We start from the raw sequence: 26,348 nt of genomic DNA on the forward strand, positions 1-26,348 counted from the left end.
ATTGTTATTAGTGAGGTATTTATTTAGCATTGAATAATAAGAAATAAGTGAACCGTTTTTGATATCTATATGTAAATATTCCATTCAATATGATTCAGAAACGATTTCCTATTTGCATTTTAACGCGACCGCTTTGCCTACACCTGAATTGATTTCAATAAAATATCCATGCATAGTAAAGCCTTTAGATAAACTTTATACACGGCTACTGTTAGTGTGTTTTATGCTAGTTCTAATAATTGGAAGTATGAAACATATCAAAATACATAACTCTAGCATTTTAGTTTCTTTCTCGCTTATATATTAAGTATCATGAATTATTGTAATAAAATAACTAAGCTTATAGTTTTATTCTCAGTTATGAGGCATTGTTATAAAGCTCACAGTATAATACAGCTACGCTTCATCCGGTGAAATAACTTACGCAGGCCCAATTTTACAAGTAAGAATAGAAAGGGCCAGAGAGGGTCGACACAAAAATGGAAAGTGTACTTTCCTTTTCCGCTGCCCTCCATTTCCCGCTTAAGTGAACAGTATATTTATGATATTTAACTACTCTAATTATTAATTTAAGGACACTATTTGTTTTAGAACTGTTTCTAATCTTAACAGCATGGGAATTATTTATAGGTAGGTTTAACCTTGCATAAATTGGGTTTAAAAATAAAGATCTATTTTTCTCGAGCCATATTAATAAATCCATCTTCAGAATAATTCTTAAATTAGTTTATCGTAGCCATCATATCCATATTTTGGCTATATCCCAGATATTATAATTCTATTTTTACATTGACATTAACAAACAAACTACAAACTGTAATAAAATTAAAATTATTGGCACATTTATAAGCGATGCCAGAACTATTGCTCTACTTTATTTTTCTGGTTTTGTCGTTAATATTGACGCACATTTTTAAAATATCTTTCTTAGAAATGCGCATTTGTCTTTGCTCATGAATATTTTATTATTGAAATGAAATGTTGAAGAAATAATTGATCGAGCGTTGTTCATAATTTTTTACGAAACATGAAAAGATAAATTCTAATAAATTTTCATACACATATTTTCTAATAAAGCTGGTTTATTAGAATACGGTACGTTTTATTAGAGAAAAAAGTACTACCCATATACTCAAATATGTAAGTTATTTTTCATAAAGCAAAATTCGCGGCAAAAACACTGAATAAGGGACATTTTCGTCACTTATACAAAAATGCCGCCTCGAGAAATAAACAACGACCCACTTCGTAGCTATGATTAACCGGACTATGCCAACAAAATAAAGGAAACATGATTTTTCAACAAAAAATATTGACGTAGATGAGTCACGTCGGATTTTCTTGATAGGACCAATTTAATACGAGCCGTAGTAAAGTTTGGGGAAAATTTTTGTAATTTAATTTTTCTATTAACTTTTTGAAAAATTTCTTAGCCAAACATACTTATTATTATGCCTGCCTCCATTTTTTATCTTAATTTATAGCATCAACTGGTTCATTGTCATAGATTAAGCTGAACATATTTGTTTAGCCCATGTTAAACACGAGACATAAGTAGCATCGTTGATGAGGGTTAAAGATTTAGGTTGACAGTATTTTTACTGTTGTTGTTTTTACAGTCATTTCTAATTTTACATTTTTCATTTTTTATTATTTCCTAAACGAATATAAATATCTTCTCATAATTTCGTACAAGAACTTTCTATTATACCGTAACGTACATCAACGTGGTTACATTAAGAATACTTCAGATTGTTCCAACTTATATTAAACGCGACACATAATATTCTCTTCATACCTGAAGTAAAGCCTCTTTAGTACTTCGCTCGTTTGGATAAAGTTATATCAAGTTCGACCGAAAAGCGAGTGAAAGTTGACAGAAAACTCTATATTGTGTTTCCAGAGAACTTCATTCTTTCGAAGGCTTACGCAAACTGTTTCTTGGGTACAATTGCTCGATAGTTATTTAAGTTCGTGATAAAACTTATTGGAGCTCTAAATTAATGCTCTGTTTTCAATGGATTTAGTTTAAAGCTGTTTAATTTTTAGATTAAACAAATTTACTTTTATAATTGGGCACTTATAAAATAATGAGAGTTTTTACTAAGTAAAGAAACCTAATGTAATGTCTGCGTAAATGAAAAATAAAGATTCCAACGTTGTATTTTTTATAAAGATAATACGCTTTTATTCATCCTTCTTACTTATATTTATATTATTCTGAAAGTTTTTCTTTTTGTAGCAGTAACTTTTGCTTATTGTTAGCGCATTGACCTACGTGAAATAACTAAAAGATATATAGTAAACCCGACAACATGTTGTTTATTTACGCATTTAAAGAATATAAATCAACATCAAACTACGAACTGAACTTATTAACGGCGTACATTGCTGAAAACACCGCCGTGATACGACGTCAGAATTATTTTTCTATAAGAACAACTGTCATAACAATGAAATGATTTATTCAGTACATATAATAAAAAATGTGTGCGTGTACTAGAGTACACACGTAAGAAGTGAAACTTCTTTATGACCTTATTTTTCAAAAAATAATTTACTATCTACACTAATATTATAAAGAGGAAAACTTTGTTTGTTTGTTTGTTTGATTGATTGTAATGAATAGGCTCATAAACTACTGGACCGATTTTAAAAATTCTTTCACCATTCGAAAGCTACATTATCCACGAGTAATATAGGCTATATATTATCACGCTAAGACCACAGATTAGAGAATAGTTACTTCGTATCTAAGACCAACAGGAGCATAGCCACGCGGGTGAAACCGCGCGGCACAGCTTGTATACAATATTACAGAAATACGTTAGTCTAACACGCTCGTCGCTTCGCTCCTCGCTACCTATTTAAATACAGTCAAAACCGTTTATGGCGACATCGTTTATAACAACATACCGGTTAAATTGACCAAAATGAAAGGTCCTTGCTGAATGTTATATGACCGCCTTATCGAAAACATTGGTTTTTACGGCATTGTTTACTACGACATACCGCATTAAGCGACCACATTTGGTTAATATTTTTGGAGAATTATATCTGTAGAACGACCGGCTCAGCTGTATTGTAAACAATTTGAATAGGTAACTGTATCCACATCTGGCACAGTATAATAGTCAATGGCTATTATCGTAAAAGTAATCAAAGTTTAGGGTCTTTTGTAATTCTTAGAAACAAAGCACATGCATATTTTGATTGGACATAAAGAGTTTGAGGTTTATTCTTATAAATATTGAATTCACAAAATCATATATGAACACCAATCAAGCAAACACGTGTTAACGTGAGTCATAGATTTATTAATGTTTTAAAAAATTCAATCAAAAACTGAGGTTAACTTTAAATACAATTTTAGAAAAATAAATACCACAATTAAATTATAAATTATATATTATATTATAATTATATAAATAATTTATAAATATATATATAATATAGTTATAAATAATATAATTATATATATTATATTATATAAATTATTAAATTAAATAGATACCATAATTCCACCCACGTGTTAGTGTATTGAAAAATACAATCAAAAAGTGAGGTTAATCATAAATAACTTAGAAAAATAAATACCATTATTACACCTAAGTATTAGAAAAATAGATGTAATTACTTATTTAATTTTTATAAATTCACTGGAATTAGAATTAAAACAAACCCTTTGATTTTGCTGATCACTTTAATATAACATGTATATAGTCACGAGTACGGCGTAACGCAAAAATGTCACGCGCGCGGCGTAACGTAACGCAAAAATGTTACACAAAATTTTTGTCCACCCCCGATAAAGAAGTTTCACTTCAATAATCTTCGCGTGGTTTTGCGTGAGGCTGGATGAACCCAAACGAATGAGAATAAAATGGGATAATAAAAGGAAGATGGACGTGTATGTGCCGGATTACTGCAGATAATTTTTTTACTACTTTATGAGATAAGTGTATCAAATGCTGATCGTTTCATATATTATTCGTTTAGGTCTGGGTTTTTGTTTAGTTTGTGTCAACAGAAAAAATACGAATATTTTTCGTACAGTGAAAGTAAAAAGTGAAATAAATTTATATTAATAAAATACTGTACGATTCTTGGAATGAAACGAATACTTAAACGATTCAAATGAACTTCGTTCAAAATATGTCGCTTAAAATTAAATATTGCTTAAATAAAAATCATTGCCTGAAATAATTTACTTTACAAAAGGATATATGTAGGTACCATAGGATATGTATTTACATATATGTATTATAGTGTAATTGTTTCTTGGTGTTTTAATATTTCACAATAAATTGTCCTTCCGAACCTTAATTTCTTATTCAAATCAAATACAAAAATCAGACGTATCACAATTCACAAGTAAAGTAAGCATCGATCATTGATTGAATAAAGCCTGCTTGGCCACGTAGCAATCGCATTTGCCTACAGTCACCAAGCAAGGTACAAACGCGTGACAATTTTGTCTTATCACACATTTCCAGTCGGCTACGCAAATCGAATTCACTCAGAATGAATTTTTTAAACGCCTTAACCCATTTGTGTTATTGCGTGACATCAGCATGGGATTCGACCACTCTGTGTGAGAATATTTTTCGCGTTTTAACCTTTTTGATAAACGACAGGCATCAATCAATTTTTATTGTTTACACTAAACTCTGTGCTTATCTGTTTTTGTGGCGGTTGCTAGAAACAACCTTAAAGTTTAAATAGTGGGACGTTTATTTTCATTAATACTGGTCAACATTTATATCGGACATATTAACATTATCTGTATCTATTTTGTAATTTTCCTTTTAGTTTAAACAAACATTTTCATATTTTACATACTTAACTTGAAAACAAAAATTAGAAATTATAACATTACTAACTACGACTCAGAAGTGGTTAATTAAAACTTACCTAACTAGAGAGTTTCAGTATAAAAAAGGACTGCATCTAGCCTGATGCGAGATTCAATAAAAATAATATTTCAAGTTATTGAAAAGTAAATTAAATCAGCACGCTATAATGCGAAGTGAATTTGTAACCGTATAATATAATATATAATAACAAGCCGCCGATTCGCAATTTTCTTTTCTTTTCAAACACCACCTTCATATCATTAGCATTTTTATAGGCACTTGAAGCCATCGTTATCTTTCACCGTACCACGCCGCACGCGATGAAAACCCGGAATAAAGTGCGTAGTACTTTTTTCAACTCGAAATGTATGAAGTACAATGATCATCTAATGAGTTTCAAATGAAAGTATATTTTATTCCCATCTCACGTGATTTTGCGAGTGTTCATTGAATCGAATATTTTTCTACGTAACAATTTTTGCTTCTATGACTTAGGTCATATTATCTTTTTCGCAAAAAATATCATTCACGAGCATAAGTACAACATTCATACATAAACACATGCAGACACGAACAAAAGTATATATAAAGTGAGCATACAAAGTTATTTGAACAAATCAGGACCTTTAAAGCCATGTGTTGAGTTATGATCTAACCAATAAGCCTCTATCAAGCGCTGTTGTATCACAAAATAGCCTCAAATCAGCAAATTAATTGGAACATTTGCCAATAAGTTTTATCATCCCGTTTCGAAAATACATTGCGAATTGTTGATTTACCGACAGACATTTATCATTAATGCTCAATTCGCGATGTGTCAATCCATTAACTTTTATCAATGTAATCAAACATCTCTCAAATTAAGAGCTACGAATTCAATCCCTGAAAAATAAATGACCAAAGTTAATAAATCGTGCAAACAATTGGACGTGATTTATATTAACTAGATGAAAATAATTTTTTTAAGAGAAAATTGCAAAAATAATCTAAATAAACTCTCTTCTTGATTTAAACTGATGATTCAAATATTAGTATTTTGTATTCCTACGCGCAAAACATTTCTTAGAACGTAATTTTGTTAAATTGAGACACGTACGCGGATATAGGAGTGAAGTAAGAGTTAAAAATGAATTTTTAACGCATACCCACATCACAATTCAGGTGGGAAATCCAAAAGAAATTGTATATTCTGAATATTTGAGATAAAGCTGCGGTCTTGAGATTTGCCAGTATAGATTGCAATCTATATATTATTATTCAGTTTATCCATTTAGTAATGCATTACTAAATGGATAAACTGAATCATTTGATATGGTGTTAACTTGATATATAGTGTAAATACAAAATTTAATTGTATTGAACTGTTTTTAAGCATTTTTTGTAATCAAATTTGACCAATTTTCCAAGCGTTGCCTGACTTTTCCAAATCCGCAGTCGCTTTATACGAACGTACAGTACGGTTAAATATCCCGTTTACTTATTCTAAATGGCGCTGATCTGTGATTCAGATGTCAAAGTATCGGTTTCCTTTGTGCCATCACGACCAGAGGCGGCTCGTGACAAAATTTTATGGGTGTTCACTTGAAATAAAACACTGAAAATACATGGTGTAAATCAGTACAATTTATTAAAAAAAAATATATATATAGATTCCGGGATTCAGGGATTCCGAAGACTCATCATGCCCCCATAAAGCAATTTGAAATGCACCACAAAATACGACACAATCTATTAACCTTCGTAAAATATGTCTGTTTTCATCGACACGGTCATTGAACTCGCGTATTGACTTTCGGTACGCGGAATCTAGTGCTTTACGAATGTCTTGTCGTCCGATAGACGCCAATTGCAGTTCATTCAACAAATGGTACCGAGATTGTAAATGTTTTTTCATCTTGATTGAAAGATGAGCTAAGTTGTCAACGCCCGCTTCAGTCCAAGCACTGAGCACTCTCACCTCCGCCGGCCGGCGCCCGCTTTAAATAAAAGACACGGAAAACAAAATAGTTTGTTGCTTTCATCACAACCACACAACCACGGTGTTTTCACATATTGTTCAGATTTAAACACACGCGTATATGTTTTCGTTTTTGTCGTACATTTTTGCGTAAGATCAAGTTCAGGCCGTGGCGGTCCCTTATTAGCTTTACATTCATGATTCAAGCCGAATTTGTAACGTTTTAACACACTTTTTAATGAACGCCACATTATAATTATTGTTCATTTTAACACTCACAAGTAATACTGATAACTACAGGCTATTTCAACACGTATTTTATAATTTTAATTAGAAAATTGCATGAATCGCGCGCGTGCATTGAAGTTGACTCGAGTGTTTGTTTATATAATAGAAGTGGAAACTGGCAACATCGCGCGCAATCGCTGTCCTGCCGGGCGGTAAAAACGAACCGGCAACGTTTGCGGGTGCGGCGCTCCGAATTTTGCTACTTTTCCATAGAAAATCTTTTGTTTCACGCGCAGGGCTCTGGCAAAACCCTCTCTTTCACTCCTATTGGATTTCGTATTAGGAAATGTACTAAATCTTTTTTCATTGGAGCGCAATCGTGAGCGCTCCGCTGCGCGTTACATAATACAGTAGGTATTATACAGGTGTATGGGATGATGGAATGATGGATATATTCATTGGTATTAACAGTAGTTTTAAAGATTACGATTGATTTTAAATAGTAATAATTAATGTTAATAATTAAATTAAGGAGTATGATTTTATTATAATTATTTATGGGAGTTCACTGCACCAGCGCTCCTTAGGGCGAGCCGCCTCTGATCACGACATACCACCTCAAGGCTTTTCTGCTGATGAAATCTATATGGTACTGGTTTACCGTATAAAGTATGTATTTTTTTTTGTATGTATAAATGCAATCTGTTCTAGAACATTCAGCACTTGGTTATGAACTTGTAGGGCGGGCGATCCAGTGATGCCAGCCGTTAACACATGTATGTATTAACACATTTATTATATTATTCGAAATATTACTACCATTTCGTACTTCTATGCATATAGATGGATGAATCCCTTAGGTAAATGCAATTTATAAAAAGATCAAGCAATAACACGATAATTATAGTACCTGTGCTTCAAATTTATGTCGTGTACCTACATTTGTATCTAAAATTCTTTCGATTTAATAATATAATACAAGTCAAATCCTATGGTAAGACGGTATTATTTTATCTGTAGTAAGAATAAAAGCAAAAATGACTAAAATTAAAAAAAATACATTCAGTTTCATTATTATAAATAGCGATAATTAATAAACATTATTCTTTACAAACATAACACAAGCTCTACAAATTATTGCAGCATTGTTGTCTATGCATTTTATTAACCCGCACCAAGTTTCCCGCGTTTTTGCATATGACATTTTTTCTATTCACATAAATTCATTATAAACTTTAAGCTTGGTAAACTGGGTAATGAATGGGACACACGCCGGCACTTTTTTCCTACCCCGAGTGAATTAATTAATTATCTTACCCGCATAATTTCACATTTACGCGTCAAAACCTGCCTCCAACCTATTCTCTTGTGTATTCGGTTGTCCCACATGATTTTCTCTTGTATTAAAAATCTAAGAGTAATTTGTTTCATGCATTATTTAAATCTTTAGAAATTCCACTCTAAAATATTCATACAAATCCTAAACCATAAATTTTTTTATAACGACTTAAATCTAGTTGGCACAGAAGTTTCACTATAATAAGCGAAAATTTTTCACAGCTCTTAAAAACTTATTTTTTCACTAATTAACGTCAAATTAATAGTTTTAAGAGCTTTGAGAAGTAAGTTCATTTTATGGTTATTAAAGTAGGTACAATAAAATGTTCAAAACGCTTCTCAAATCTCATTAGATAAGCGTTGGTTACTGAAAATTTCTGATATTTTTGAAATTATAAAGAGAATTAGAGTGTTTATGTAAATTAAACTCACCTCATTATAAAAGTGTAAGACAAAAGTATTGAAGTTCTTAGTTATGAAGTCTCAAGTATTTGCATCGCGAGCGGCCAAAGCAAAATCTTATTCGTAATATTCGTTGGCGGAATACAAAAGTGCGAATTCGCATGCCCGTAGTGTAAACTAAAATAACGTGTTTATTGTTTCTTTCTGATGATAAAAATAGCCTTTTTTATAAATATATGTGCAGTGTGGAAGACCACACTGCACATATATTTATATAAGAATATACGCTAAAATATTACTTCTCCTATTAAATAAAATTCGTAGATATCATTAAGGTTACACATTTATTATAGATATACTTATCGTACGTATATCCAAAGACTTCATTAAAATATAATCTTACCAAGTTCTAAGTAACAAATTTCGTAAAGTTTCGCTGTTTTGCGAAATCCTAAACATTATTGATTACACTTTAATAGGTACAAGAAGATTTATATGTCAAAAAAAGGGCGGGAGTGCCGAGCACACGTGTCAGAAGTGGAATTTATTTGGCAAGATTCAAAGATACTAAAATCGTGCTGTGTTAACCTTTAATTATTTGTTACTTTCGGCAAGAACATTTCTTGATGCATGTAATATTTATATTGTAAGAATCACTGTAAACAAATGTTGACCGACCAAATAAATAAAATAAAATAAAATCGTCGGCTTTCTCCATGACGTGACGGTATCGCCATGACGCGACCTTGAATTTTTGCTCACAACGCGCCTAAAGAAGTTTCACTTCAAAAAATGCACTCAAAACGGAACAAAATAAGTAGTTATAGCATCGATCGATCATATAGTTGACTATTTTCTCATTTGATACCCAAGCGTTGTTCAAATATGCTCGTATAGAGTATATACACTCATAATGGCCGATACTGGCACACTCAATGGGAAGAAAGTTCTCGAAATTTTATTTCTAGGGTGAGATATTGCCACTCAGTATCGCGATAGCAACACACCACACTCACATATGCAAAACACGTACATGACCGAAATTCAAATCGGAAATCTGAATGCCATTTTCATATAACGTACAATGTTTGTAGGTTTTTAATTGGGACTGGCTCTCTGAAATTCCTTATTGAATTTTGTCTGAGCGATCCATCATCCGTAGTTATGACTGATATGTATTTGGTATTAGATTATGGTTCATTACTTTGCTCATATCTTGGTTATTTGAATGCATTTTTCTTAATAAATACAGTCTCTTAGTACCTATCAAAAATAAGAAAAATAATATATAGGTAAACAATGACTTCCCTCACTACATCCGTTCGGAAATCAATCATCGAAAATATTTCTATTAATTATTGTAGATAGCGACTATTCTGCGTCCCTTATCTTGGAGGATATTCGTTCCAAACATTTTTTTCTTGTATTTTCGATTAGATTCAATAAATTCCTCTGCTTTCAGTACATACATTTAATGTAGATACGTCCTAAAATATTTGTGAGGTTATGTGATATTTTTTTACTATTGATGTTGACCCTATTGCACAATTTCCTGATATCTAGATACTTTATATCATCTTCATTAAAATTCAGAGGAAATAGATGCAAAACTTACATAAAAATATAATAAATACTTTGAGGGAAGCAAATTATTATCAATGTAAGTGATAAAAAATGTACCTAAGCATTTTCAATATTCTTGTCATGAATCCTGTATTCCTCAGAGGCAAATGCGTTCAGAATTAATCTTCTTGAGTATAAGTACTTAATGTATACCTAAACTTATCACGGCGCATTTCGATGTATACATATTATATAGATCGTAAAATATGTACATATACTATAATCACTATAATATTATTTTAATACGTTTTTCATTGATTTATTAATATTTGACTATTAAGATACTGAAAAATAACAATCCCATTCACTGCTATTAATTATTTTTTAATCCAATACATAATATTATGATGTACTACCTAAATATTATATTATTTTTAAATTCAATAAAAAGTACATAAGTCATTCACCTCAAAAACAAGGAAAATATTGCGATTAATTTAAATCTTCTTCATTTTATCACTCTACCCGTTACATAGAAGTAGTAAAATGTTGTTTTTCTGCATAAATAAATATATATTTAACGATGAAGTTTCAACAAGAAGAGACAAAGTTATATTAAGTTTATCTCGTACATGACAAGAATATCTTTAAATTAAATATAAAACTGTCTTTTCTATGTTTTCATTTTGTAGATAAGCTTTAAAGTTTTGATGAAATTTTTAAGAAGCAACGATGTTTTTATTTCAGCTTGTGTTGAGTGTAAATAAACAATACCTAATTCTATTTAAATAAACCTATAGACATACGAATATTTACAGTATGTACAATCAAATGTCTCTACATTCAGTTGAAATTGTATATAAATAAAATACACAAATTAAAACCATTAGTCTAATTAATAGATTTCAAACGATACAAATTCTCATTAGGGCGTTTATACAACTACGATCGTATTTGTAACAGATTAGCGTCAACAGAATTATTGCGCTAAACGAATGTATTTTGTATTCAAATTAGTAGACATTAACGCGAAATATATAAGCATGATTCATATACATTATTCCGATTTAATATGAGTGGATTTAAAATAAGCTTTTTATTAAACCGTTTTGTCTGCCACTGGCCAAGATAAGACCGGAAAGGTGTGGCTTTTTAATGTTATATTCCATATAAATGTAATCGAATAGTTTTGATTAAGACATAGATAGGTTAAGAAAAAAGCTCCCAATTTTTATAACTATAATGACAAACTATATATAATAACAATGACATACATCTAAAAGTAAAATGAATCACCAAATGTGACGATCCTCTTTATCGAGAATGGCTCGACCACTTCTATTTCATTTCATATTTTTGTTAAAGCACAAAGAAGGTTCTTACGAAGAAACAACGTGGAATTCTATCAGGGCGTAGTTATGGCATAATAAAAAAGTTCCAATATACTTATATAAGTACTAAAAATCTAGACTTAATAAAATATACACGTCGAAACATATTTCAATCCATGCATGATAAGTTGAAACTTTGTCTTTCCGTCTTATCTACTTTAACTCTTTAGTGCAACCGCCATGAGAGCAGTTTTAACTGAAAAACTTCATGAAAAAAGGAATAACGTACATTTTAAACTTAAAATGCTGAACCTTTTTGGAGAATGTTTAAACTTTTTTGCAGAAACACTTGGAAACTTACTTATTACTAAGTTATGTATGCTCCCTTATATGCATACAATATGTATTAAAAAATGGACATAGTAATTATTACTTTGTTTTCTGAATAATTTAACGTACTAATTGAATTTTATTTAATAATTCCGTTTAGAATTGCAGAAGCAATGAGCAACGAGTAAGAAGCAGCTTTAAGATTATTTTTCCCACACAGAAAACCTATTATCAAAGCTTTTTATAAAGCCAGCATTAAAAGGTCACATAATCAACGTTCCACCTGATTTAACAGTTAAACCATACAACGCATTATATTAGTATAAATTTTTAATTAAGGTCACCTCACACAAGCGGATGAAAAAAAATGCCATTTTCCTTCAAGTAAAGGGCCGTTTTTCAGTTTAATTCAAAGGAAGCCTGCGTGCTTGCGACGTTACGCTTGCTTCAAGAGTTAACAAAGTGCCTTATTATTTCTTGCGGCTTTAGTCATTAAATGTTTTATTTCTGCTTTGCAGGAATTATTGTCGTGAAAGAATTAAAATAAAATATACGTAGTATCTAGGTTAAGGTATTTTTATAATATTTAATCTTATCTATTATTTACTATCACTTCATAAATTGTAATAATACTATATACCTTTGACATATAGATAAAAAAATATTACGCATAATATAATCATTAAAAATGATATTTAAATTTTATAAAACTATACGTATAAAAAAATAGAAATAAATAAAAATATTCTGGTTACCATAAAAAAATACTCACGAAACTATGCTAACCTCGAAAAAATGTACCATACAAACAATCACAAAAAGTCGCACAGAACACAAATCGCACGAATCCGTTGAGATTCAAAAATTCGCGCGCAAATTGTACATGCGTGGGGTATACAGCATGTTCCCTGACGGTTGGCGCGAGACTGAGCTGTCCTCATCCGCCCCGGGCTAGCGGCACCCCGCAGCTTTCGGCCTTGTGGAACCTAACTAGGGCTACCGATGTTTATTGGAACAAATTGACATATTTGACACCAGTTACTCTTGTCTATAAATATTGTTTTGTATTTCCGAAATATATAAGATACTTTGAGTGGACAATATGTGTTAGCTTGATAAAGGATATTTTTAGGAAAATCACTTATAGAACAAAATAGGTAAGATAAATCAGAGATACAATTTAAAACCGATAAACAAATAATGTTTTAATTTTTAGTTGACATACATTTAAACATTGCTACCTACCTACTTAATTTTTTCGCGTTTTCAACGTAGAGCCACGTAGAGCTTTAGCTCCAAATGTAAATTTAACTGCAAAATATATAGAGCCGCGATCGTGATTGAATTTCTAGCCTATAGGTACATTTTAATAGTTTAAATATTAGTGACTAATGGGCTATGTTGGAAACTTTATACTTAATCATAAAAAATCTAAATTGACATTTTATAAAAATTACGCCTTGATCTTTTTTCTCAAATATTTACAATTATAGTATGTGGACCAAAAAACTCTTCTTTTATTAATAAGAAAAAACCTAAAGTTAATACTAGGACAACCCTTAACCTAACTAAACTCTAGTTCCCGGAAAAACGAGCGCTTGCATATTCATCTCCATAATATTATTTTTGACTTTTAGCCCGCTTTTCAGAAGTTTCTTTAAACTTTTGATATAATAGCGCCTGTAACAGTTCTTTGCAAATAGCATAATGGCCACACCGCACAAACTTTGTTTAACAAACTACTAAATGATGCTCATTTTTTGTTGCAAACTATGAGATAATGCATTGCAATATTAATATTGTGATGAGTATTTTAATGATGATTATAAAAATATATTTTTATGGTTTGAGTATATTTCATAATACTACATATTTTAATGCGTGACGCAATGCGTTTTCTTAGATAGGTATTTTAGTTATGATATTATAGGCTGCAGACTAATTATAAAATTCTAGTCGTAAGGGATGCGACAAATGTAACAAAATCATGAAAAATATAAACTAAAAATTTAAACAAGAATAAAATGGTACAGAGGTAACAAATGATAAATTTAGAAACATATATCAAACATAGTTTTCTATTCTCCTTTGGTACCATCAATTCATTGAACGGATTCAGGGTTGACAGCACAACCGCGAATTTCGAAGCTTGCGGCAAGAGTGTGGCGCTGACTGTAGAACCAAGACATTTCACAAACAACATATCATTTTATATAATTCACAACTGAGCTGTTAACTTTATTTCTCTCATTTGCCTCATATTTTTCTCTTCTCACTGATATCATAAACGTGTTTAGAATTCATGTATAAATCCTGTGGCTAAACCACGTCGTACTATAGCAGAAAGTGACACTCGAAAATAATATACTTTGTATTGTTACCTCTTGTACCTTCTTCATTTCAAAATGTAAAGACTCTTGAAAATATTCAACAAAACAGCTCTCTTAGTAGGCTTTTAGTTTCTTACTTTACTAAGGAGACAGCATGGCTGTTCTACGTTATTTATTTTTATTGTGCCGTCTTATCACTTAGCCATTTTTCGCAAAATTAACAATAAACTTAAGTTACATACTTTATGGGATGATAATTGAAAATAAAACAAAATATTACTTACCTTAATAATATTACTTCCTTCCTTTCCTTACGAGAAATAAAATGTATTTCCACCTAATTGAAGTTATAAATTAATGATACTACGTGAAAACATTAACCATCATTACATGGTTACGTAAAATTGTAATTATAGTTTCCATAAAGCTCTATTTACACTATATCACTCTATTGTTCTTACCCAAATAATGTGACTCTAGGTAAGGGATAAAATACGGTAAGCATGGATTACAAATTAATTAGTTTACGTAGTTAATAACGGTTTAAATAGATAGCCTGTAAGTCTATTAATTTGTCAATTTATTTATACACTCTTTATTGTACAACTAGAGGTCTGCCCCGGCTTCGCCCGTGGTACATATTTCGCAATAAAAGGTAGCCTATGTCCTTTCTCGGGTATCAAAATATCTCCATACCAAATTTCATGCAAATTGGTTCAGTAGTTTAGGCGTGATTGAGTAACAGACAGACAGACAGAGTTACTTTCGCATTTATAATATTAGTATGGATTATTGGTTTTGTTTAAAATAAAAAAAAAAAAACAAAACTATGCCAAAGTTAACGTCTCTATTTGATTTTACGCCTTTGGACTTTAAAATATTAGAAATAATTTGGCAATAGTACAAATGAACCTGATAGTGAGTGGTTACTGCAGGCGTTCAGTAAAACTAATGGATTATGTTTCTGTGGTCAATCTGCCAAGTGCTTTATTACCATGGCAAAATATTTGTTTTCTCTATAGAAAAATATTGCAGGAAATAAACGTAAAAAATCATTCAAAAAGAATAATCCAATCACACTAGTAATATTATTTCAATCAAGTATTAAATGAATTCTGATTTAATAATAACAATTGATCATGGTTTGTTCCTAAAACAAAATAGTTTTGTCATTAATTTAAGTACATACTTGAATTCGTGACGTGTGATTAACTCGTAATTTTATTTAGTAATTTACAAAACTCTATATGTTTCACTTATATGCCTCTACAATTAAATGTTTAGTAACTATAAAATACAATGATATTCGTGTCAAATTATGTAAATTCCACGTGGAAGTATCTATAAAGTTCGATGGGACTCGTTATCAAAACAAAGTAATTTCTTGTCAACAAACAGTAATAACTCAAAACAAGGACTCGGAAAGTTAAGCTGTTGTGAGATGATATATTATATTTCAAAGAATTGCTCTTCACAACTAAAAACAAGGATTCTTATTTGTAATCTTGTATGTTTTTATATCACAAAGACTTTTCGAAAGTACTTACAATTGCATCAGCAGGGAATAGAAACAAAGCCTAATTGTCCGTAAAGCTCGATCGATAATTGAAACAGACGTGATATATTTTCCCTGGCGTCACTATTTGGACCTTTGTTTCACTGATACAATGCGAGTAACGAAGTAAGCTATTATCTTCATATATTTTAACTATTTTTTTTCAGTAATAGTTAGTAGATCAATAGTTGAATTCATATCTTTATAAAAATGGAGACATTGCTAGTTGTAGCTTTAACACATGCACGCACGAAATGGTCGAATTCACTGACTAAAATGTAGCAACACGAAATATTTTCTAGTTGTACAAACCTGTCCCACAACCTGCAAAAGGCTTTATTTTTAAAAAATATTTTGCGAGCTCTAAATAGTTCGTATATTTCATCGAAAAGGAAAACGATCAGCGGATGTGGGCCGACAGTTTGATGTCGAGTGAATGTTAACATTAAATTACAACTTGCTTTCTATTCTTACAGTGGAGAGAATAGATTCTGATATATTTTTAAATTATCGATGAAATAAAATTGAGTGTGCTTGATCATGATTAGATAAACACTCTGAATAAGTGAATATTGTGATATAATAGAGAATTGTGCTATGAAGAAAAATGTATAAAAGTTAGGTAAGCTTAGTAGGTATAATATTTCAAAGTGAACATCGATTCAAATACAATAAACTCTTGTCTCATGTCGTCTTTGAAATAAATATAAATTAATTGGCATATATCGAAAGCCTCCGAATACGACTTAGATCTCTTTGACAGACATTTTATTAAGGGATTATAAGGAAACTTTTTTAATTATCTTCTTTAATCCAATACAGACAAGCACAGCGTTATCCCTGTCCGATTCAAGCCGCAGGGAGTTATTTATAGAAAACCTTTTCAATTTCCTTTTGCCAAACAAAAACAGATTAAAATACTCATGTATGAAAGGCCTCAGGTAATTTAATAAAATTAATTATATCCGAAAGCCAATGAAATTTGGTCAAACATTTATGATGACTTTATTAATTTTAGAATCTGGGATTTATTTTCAGCAAACCAATTTTCGGTTTTTCAATAATACAATATATTATTCACTGTAACATTAAAAAGTTATTTATGTTTATTTCCTTCAATTGAATTCGAATTCGAATTATCTCAAGCTTCATATTTTGTACTTTTTCAATTAAGTATCAACTTTCTAAAATTTTTACACAATTTTGGAATTTAAGCATGAGCACATTCATTGGCATCCACTGAAAATCAGTGTCATTGCACTGAGCAGCTGGCCTACTTATTTCATAATTATTAAGTTGATTTTTATTTTTTGCGTAAATATATGCCATAATAAAGTAATATTCTGTGTTTTGCAGAATTAATTAAAAAAAAATCGTCATGGCAGTATAAACTTGACATAGAACACAATAATCGTACAAGCGTTATCTTACAAACGTGCACAAAACAATAGAAATGCGATATTCCATAGCGTGGAAACTAATGACCATTTCTTTTTGCCTATACAATGCTTTATAAAGACCAGTTTCAGTGGACGTTAGATGAAAAAGAATTGTGATACAGTGTATTGCAATTTCGCTAATGCAAAAGTTTCATTTGGTTTCTTTTCATTGCCTGGGAGCTTCTTGGGGCTGCACTTATTGTCGCATGTTGACCTAAATTCCCATTGTTTTGGTAATTAAAAGCGATCCAAGAAAATTCTTATTAACTGCTAAGAAAATCTGTTCCTGGTTGATAGGGGAAATTGCAAAATTTTCCTTATTTTCTTTTCTATAATTAACAATTTTTTTTTTCTTTAATTGATATATGTATATATCTCTGATGATCTGGAACAATCAAAAGGAAAAACGGCTAAACAATAAATTTGTTTTCGATGAAATTCGTAAACTCTTGAATTATTTTTCCGTCTCAATAACGAAAGGATTCTAGTTAAAACTTTGATAACCTCAAGTTAATGAGACAAATCAAACTATTCCAGCATGGTGGAGCATAACCCATCCGCTTCGATGAATTTTCTGTGCCAAATAATTTAATTAAAAAGTTTTAGTCAAGTTTTTTGCCCTTCCAGATAAAGATTTTATTACGCATGTCTGAAATAATCAGAACTTTACCAATTAGTAAAATATGTTGGCAATCATTTCTTGATTTAGCAGTTATAATCTAGTAACGTGAACTATGTAATAATGGGGTGTGAAGCCACACAATGCCAAATCAATGGTTCCGCAGATTCAGGCAGATCATTAAGCTGTCATTACGCCGGTATTTGCTTCTCTTGTGGCTTTCCAACGCTCACGAATACCAATTACACCTCACATTGACGCGCCAAACTTATTTGCACGTGGCATGAGCTCTCCGAAATAACGATGTTGATATGCATTGTTAGTTAAAGTTTTGTGTTTACTTTGTATGTGATACATATTATATTCTGTAAAATGATTTTGAATTTATAATATATATTACACCCAGTACAAATAGTTAGATATAACATGTCGAATAATATATTGTAGTATCACTAATTGCACGCCTCATAAGCGAAGCGTTGAGGTGGGTACTACTGTCACTTCGCGCAAAACATCTGATTTTTCAAACTTAAAATGTCTTTATGTATCATACATTGCACTTGTAAGATAATACATACACACACATATTAAGAAAAAACACTATTTTTAACGTTCATGATATTTTTGATGTCATTTTTGTTATTTAAACTAGTTAAAAAACAGTTTAAAAAAGTTCTGTCTTGGACGTCCGTGTGTCTGTATGTGCGGATCCTTTTTCTTGTTAACACGATAGCGACCGAAATACTTTACTAATCGAGTCTTTTTTTTTCTCTTACGCTTGAGTATGCTCAGGAATAGAACCCTTTCATTTTTCAGGGTCTGATTCGATGTGGTTTAATTGTTATTAAATAAACAAAAATAATAATTAATAAATATTTATTAAAAAAAAATTATGAGGCGTGCACTTTTGGATTTTCCAAATTATATTTCTTCATATGGTTGATGATGTTACCCAAATATTTGAGCACTTTTTGGTAAGTTCCATTCTTTCCATTCCTAGGATATAAAATTTAATCAAACAGATATCGTGAGTTTATACGGCTTATAAAACGTATACCAATAAAAAGGCTCTGATTGAGATAATTAATCTGTCTAGAACACTATCGTTCCAATTCTATCACTTTTTTCCGCAAACGATCAATACAATTCAACGAAGGTCAACTGAGAAAATAAAGCAGTAATTTTCTTTCTTGTTGCTAAGTCTATTCAATGTTTATCTCTCAACGTAGCAGACGAGACTATAGACCGAGTTCCGACATCCTCACAGACTGAGATAAGTCTCCCGTCAATGTCCATACCCTTCCGGATTTACGAGTTTTGTAAATCAAATAAGATCATCTACATACAGACTTGTGAAGACTTGGGAAAAATTCGGAACACGAAAACTTGCATCTTCGGCAACATAATTTGTTGCTTTCTAAACTTTTTACCCCTTTGCGTAAACAGGTTTATCTTCCTTGTCGTGAACTATTTAAAAATAAATAAAAACTACACTAATGTATATTAAACGGCAAAAATAGGCTTAACCATTATTTTTTAAGTATGTTGGATAGAATAGAAGACAAGCGTGTCAGCAACCGTGTACACAATAAATTTTAATAAAAAAACAATATTAAAACTACCGTGTCAAGTGAAATTCACATTGTTAAACTGGCTTCCCTTTAAAGTAAAAATACCATCGATAGAGCACATATCATGATAATCGTTATTAAAATCAATAATAACCAACACTTAATTATATTCGCCAATGATAAATAGACGGAGACCTCCGTGATTGTAAACCAACGCTGATTAATGTATTATAGTGTGGGCTTGTATTACATATAAACGTATCAGTCCACATACCTGTGCAGTATTGAACACTATTGGTTAACTGTAGCATGCTTTTGATTTCAAGCATGAATTAGTGCATTGATTGGAAGCAAGATACAAAACAAACTGAGGCTTTGTCCCTTAATGATAAGTAACTGGAGTGTGCTAAGAGCACGCACGACGCTTTCCCGGCTTGTCTTTCTATCGTAAGAAATTAAACATTAGGTTACTGCAGCTGAAATAAAATACAGTTACTTTACTTGTAGCAGAACGTGATTTTCATATTTAAAGAGGTGATTTGAACTTGCTTTTTACGTTGTGAGTTGTACCTATAGCTTAATAGAGTCAAAAAGATATTCAAAATCCTATCCTATTAATAATTAATAATATTATCAATGTGAAAGTTTGTATGGATGTATGGATGTTTGTTACTCTTTCACGCAAAAACTACTGAACCGATTACAATGAATTTTAGCACACATATAGAGGGTAACTTGGATTAACACATAGAATAGGTTTTATCCCGGAAATCCCACGGGAACGGGAACTATGCGGGTTTATCTTTGAAAATGCGGGCGAAGCCGCGGGCGGAAAGCTAGTAGATGATATTATGTTGCTTTATGATCGAAAGAATTTGATTATTATTTGGAATTTTCTTTTGCAATCACTACTTGACTATTTATTTATAACCAATACTTTACTAATCTAATATTGTACACATACATTTTATTTATATTGTAATTTAACTATATTTTTAATTTATTATAAGAATCAATTTGTGTAAAGATTAATATTTGCATATCGGTAATAACGAATAGCATTAACTATAGGTATCCCGCCGAGGCTCAGGTGCACAAAACAATTCCGTAATCTAGATCATAGCCATAATCCTCTAGGGTCTTGTCGAAGGCTATAAATATGGAAATTCAATTTGCACGACTAATGACTACATGTGAAACGAGAGAACAACTTCTAATCTATAGTCAATTTCAAGTGTAGGCTAGTAAATCATGTGGTCACAATTTATCATTTGTAATTGTAGTAGAGTTTAATTATCTATACTCTCTATACTAATATTATAAAGCTGAAGAGTTTGTTTGTTTGTTTGAACGCGCTAATCTCAGGAACTACTGGTCCGATTTGAATTTGATATCGGTGTTAGATAGCGATAAATATATCGAGGAAGGCTATATAACATCACGCTAAAACCAACAGGATCGGAGCCACGCGGGTGAAACCGCGGTGCGCAGCTAGTGTTTTAATAAAATATTACCGACAAAGAGTCTAGAATATACATTCCTTTAAAGAAATTGTCTTTTATATAATTTAGTTCAAAGAAAAAACAGCTTCTTACGACTGTCTTAGTTACATTGTGCTATTTAGCCCCAAAGGGAATCTGAGCTTCGACAAAGCTAGAGCAATCGTAAGTAAAAAGCTTAATTATGTCGAAAGAATATTAGATAAGAGACTTTTTTCCACATAATTATACTTTTTAATTTTTTCTCACATCATTATGAAAGTTCAATCATGCGCGGTCAAATTTCAATGGCTGTTCTATATTTAAACAGATTTAACGGTCCTTAAACGTTTCTGCGTTTCAAGAGACCCTCAAAGCCAAGCTGAAAATCCAGTAGTTTAGAATCGTTAGCAAATGTAGAAAAAGCTAAAAATATTTTTGGATAACCATATTTGCTAGCTGATGCATGCATTGCAATTTTTTGATGTAAACGCATAAGAGGTATTTCTATATCGAAATAGTTTAGTCATATAAAAATATATCTTTTGATTCATATGGATGAATTTTTACATATTTTCTGCCTCAAGAGCAATATTTCCCCAGAATTTAGAAATATCATCTGCCCTCTTAGTCTCAAATGATGATAACATTAAATAACATGAATGTCTGTATGTTAGAGCAAAACATAGAGCACCATTAGCTGCAGACATTCACAGACGACAGTAATTATAATAATTAGTAATAACTGTCTCAAGGGTGTAGGCAATTATCAAGGAGATATGAAAATAATAAAGTTTAATTGTCTTGAACATAAGTAGAGTAAATATTTCTTTTTTAAAAAAATATAAAATAAGAAAGTTTGGTTCGTAGGTATAGATTTATATATTATTCGCAATAGATTGTGTAGATTTTTAGTGATTGAAATAAATTATGAAAATTCTAGCATTGAAACTGTTACACATAATTTGATATAACATATTATTATGTATTTATGTCTGTGTGAAAGTTTAAAATATTTGCCTTTGCAAAATTAATTTATTTTAATTTACCAAAGCAAATCAATAATGAGCAGAAAATTGTACAATAAACATGCTTTTCTAAACGAAACAAAAAGATACCATTTAATATCCTTCTAAACATTTATAAAATCGATTTGGATCCACTTCAACAAAGTATTTACTATACGTAAAGAAATTTGATTGAAAATTCCTTCCCCGGATTCTTAAAATTGGACCCCGAGAATTAATCTTGGAAGTTGGACACAAAAGATATGAGAATTTTTCTAATCTTACAATGCGGAACACGTTTAAAACATTATGAATAAATTATTTTCGTTTTCCTCACCTTGAATAAATTATTCAGCTGTAACAATTGTAATAACGGAGCTTAATATTACCTTTAAAGGTGACATTCGTTTCGTTTCCACAAATCGTCATCTTGTAATTGCTTTTGGTCCCAATTCTAATATTACAATGAATGAATTGAAAGTAAATTCAATAATTTTTTATTTACTTTATAAGCGAGATTCATAGATAATTCAAATTATTAATTCTATCAAACTACCGAATTCCTTTGTGAGAGTAGATGGGGTCTTTTAATTATATAAGTTAATATTTCTCAAGTAAATCTACGAAGAGCTCTTTAATTTAATAGAATAAAAATAGAAGTTCGTAATTTAATTATATTCTTATAGTTGAGCTGAAAATATCAGTATAAAAACTGCGTCCGTGAACGTAGCAAATGAACCATAAAACTAAAATGATATGATAAATTACGTTATGAAGAAAGTTATTCACATATTACACGCAGAATGTAGACTATGTTTGCGAAGTTATTATGAACTGCAAAGAAGTGGTGCATTAGGGTGTAAAAGCTTTCTACTTGGTCGGGAAATAACTTTGTGCATTCAGTACTGAGGTAGAAAACCTGCAGATGCGTTCTCGTCATTATAAAGTTTTACTGTAACTAGCCTATTGAGTATGATAAAATAATTTAAACGCTTTTTTAGTAACTTTTGATTGAAAATCTTGTTTTTCTTTAACAACCTTTTCGGGTTAGATGGATAATCCATCTATAATAACAAAAATTAGATTAATGCCTTGGAGAAAAATTATTATTAAAAGCTTATGTACTTTTCTCGACATAATCAAAAAACGAATAAATTTTTTTATCAAATCAATGTACACGCAATGAAATAAATCAAATATCTCACATACGTCAATTTGAAATAGGTAAACTAATAAAATATCGATAATAATTAATTACTCAAAGTCCCGATAAATATTTTAATAAAACGATTTTACTTTATATTGAGAAAAACAAGTCGACCTTGTCAGCTTGTACTTTTAATATTCATTTTTAGCCAGTTTTCGTCGCCTAGTACTTACTGCTCTGCGTAGCACCTGATGCATACGGATTTATGTCGAATCTTGTTAGCCTAAGTATATCTTTTATTGTATTTTTTTTTATTGTTGTGGTAACAGTATTTTTAATTGTTTTTACATCTTTCACACTCTAAACATTTGTGTATCCATAGAATAGGCTTATACATAGAACGTTATTAATTGTACTTGAATAATTTGTTTGTTATATTGTTGTATAAGCTGTTTGGAAACTAATAAAATAAAATAAAATAAAAATTCATAGTCGTCTACTTAAATATTATTTCAAGCGTCAATTTTCTTCTTTCATTTACCTTTCTTTATTACTTATATTATAGTTTGAACAATCTGATTCAATTGAATAGGACAGTCAAGTGCCAAATATCGTTAGAAAAAAAAACCTGAAAAATAATTTTCTCGTTTCAACACAGTATTTATATTATTGTGCCTGACTCTATGATCTAATTAGAAACATACTACTAAACCTAGATTATTAATTCGCTGAATCGATCCTATCCATAGTTAAATCGCGTAGTATGTATAAACGGATCTTGCCCAATCTCCTCTTATCATTTGATAAAACCGGGAGTACTTTCTGAAATTCAATTCGATAAGATCCTTCGTCAATGTCTTCGTTTTTCACATAATACGCTTGACGGCGAATATGATTAAGTAAAAGCATACCAAATATCACTTACATTCTATGGGACGAATTCAATATCCTTCATGTTTTTGACATGTTGGTAATAAAATAATAATTGTATTTGTAAGAAGCGGATGCCGGATATATCATCAGTTTTTTGTGACATCTAGCTGTTCTCTAGTAATCTATACTTCTATACTAATATTATAAAGAGGAAACCTTTGTATTTTTGTGTTTGTATTGAATAGGCTCAAAATCTACTGGAATGATTTCAAAATTTCTTTTACCATTACTTAGAGGGATTCTTCCGAATCCGTATAGGCTATATTTTATCCCGGAAAACGTAAATATGTACCACGGGCGAAGCCGGGGCGGACCGCTAGTATAGTATATACCTGTAATATATGTATTATCCAGGCTGAATGAAAAAAATGTAATAGTACTTCCTAATATTAATTAAACTAAGATTTTGGTTTCTAAATTGAAACATACATTAGTGTGTAATCCGAGTAAAAGGTCCTACGTTTACAAAGTCAAGCCTTTGTGGACCTTGGATTTTATACGGGCCAAACTTTGAGCATATTTTAAACCCCTGCTTATATATTTTATTGCGGGTAAGTTTAGCCTTTTAAATAATAGCCCGCTAAATTATTACTAATTGCACAGAAAAGTTCATTTCCTACAACTTATTTCATAATGTATATTTAACAGATGTGTAAGTATTATCTAGCCCTTGAGTATAACGCAAATGAATTACGTACAACTAAGAAATATTTTATCTATTACAAGACAACAAGATTCTGTTATATAAAGTAAACTTTATTAGTAAAGCATTACGGTGAAAGTAACAATAGCCTGTCGATATACGCTTGACGGGATGCACAAGCAAGCGTGATTGTAAGGCGACAAAACCACGACTAAACTACCCATAGTCACGTCGACAAATTGGAATTTGGAGCAAGATAGGGTCAGGAAGGATCGAGGTTTTCAATCACAGTGAAATATGTTATTCCACAACGCCCATCTAGTCTTTAACACACCTTTCGCCACGTGAAATATAGCTTTTAATGGAAAAAAAAGTGAAATCCCGTGTCCCCTAGTGGGGTAAGGGGCAGATGCATTACGCATACATCTGTTTCACTGATCGACTTTCTTTATGGGCAAGTAGGTGATTAGCCTTCTGTGTCCTGCCAGACCGAGACATTTTTTTTTCTTCGTCTCCACCGGGAATCGAACCCAGGACCCGCCAGTTCGCTCACGCGTCAACCACTACCAAGAAGGCGGTCCAATAATTGATAATAGCTCTGTTAAATTTAAAATGGACATAAAACAAAAAATAATAAGTCCCATATACATTTTAAGGTTTATCGGAATTGTGGTTGGACAGTAATATCATTTACATGAATGATGAAACAGGCACGCGACACTTTTCGCGTGGTTTCCGAAATGAATGACTGAAAACTCATTTGATCAATGAATTTACAAAGCGCTTATTTAATCATAACTGAATTGTGAATGGATTATGTAATATATTTTAATTTTATTAGCTATTGGAGTGACACTGATTAAGCTTTCACTATAACGGCTTTTATTAGATTATTCGTTTCATTTTGTTTTGTCTACCGTAACTTGGTGTTGCGTTAATTAAAATAAATAAATAACAATTTATGGCATGACATTAATCTTCAGTTAACGTAAAATTTAATGAATAAAATATATGAATGTGCATATATACTCATATTTCTACATTGTTTAAGTTTTGATCATAGAGATAGTATGTACTACTAGAGGGGTTATTCCAAACAAAAACATTACGCGCGGCCGATGTGGTGGGGTACGTGTGGAACGAGCGGGGCGTGGCTTCAAGTTCAAAGATTAAGCAATGCGTGCAGATGCGACACATTGTGCAATCTGTTTACTCGGTACTATCTGGTGGTACTGATACTAGGGAATTAATAAAACGAGGATTTTATATTAAACTATGTATTTTAATTTCCTTTAAATAATATCAATTTAGTAAGCTTTTGTCGTTTTGTGTAGTAATCAATAGTTTTATCAGTTTTTGCTTCATGATGTAATCGAATTTTGGAGTATTGGTTTATAATAGCCCTAATTAAATGGATACGATGATTCAATGTTGATGGCGTTTACGTATAAGAAACTCACATTTTGAAAAATCTCACGTGAGATTCGAGGATGGGGGAGGGGTTGAATAAATTCACACGACATCTCACCAGGGGGGGAGGGAGGTGCAGAAAATTTTAAAAAACACCTCACGTAATTTATGGACGCCCCCTTACTCGATCACAATTTTTGTAACGAATGTG

General features: G+C 31.2%; 1 protein-coding gene across 3 annotated transcripts in view; it reads right to left on the minus strand.

Moving 5' to 3' along the window:
• The window catches only part of LOC149901206 (monocarboxylate transporter 4-like), a 49,364-nt gene extending 36,444 nt beyond the window's left edge, over window positions 1–12,920 (minus strand). Inside the window, exon 1 of one of the 3 annotated variants that reach the window (XM_090111879.1) lies at window positions 12,792–12,920. The gene's annotated coding sequence lies outside the window, so the exon portion shown is untranslated. Of the gene's footprint in view, window positions 1–12,777 lie in introns of all 3 variants that reach the window. The other 2 variants (XM_090111880.1, XM_090111878.1) reach the window with 2 other exon arrangements.
• Window positions 12,921–26,348: the final 13,428 nt, after the last annotated feature.

The sequence above is a fragment of the Colias eurytheme genome, chromosome 17, assembly GCF_061535395.1.
Source record: "Colias eurytheme isolate Ceu_HAF_F1 chromosome 17, ilColEury1 Martin Lab GWU primary, whole genome shotgun sequence".
Taxonomy (NCBI): domain Eukaryota; kingdom Metazoa; phylum Arthropoda; class Insecta; order Lepidoptera; family Pieridae; genus Colias; species Colias eurytheme.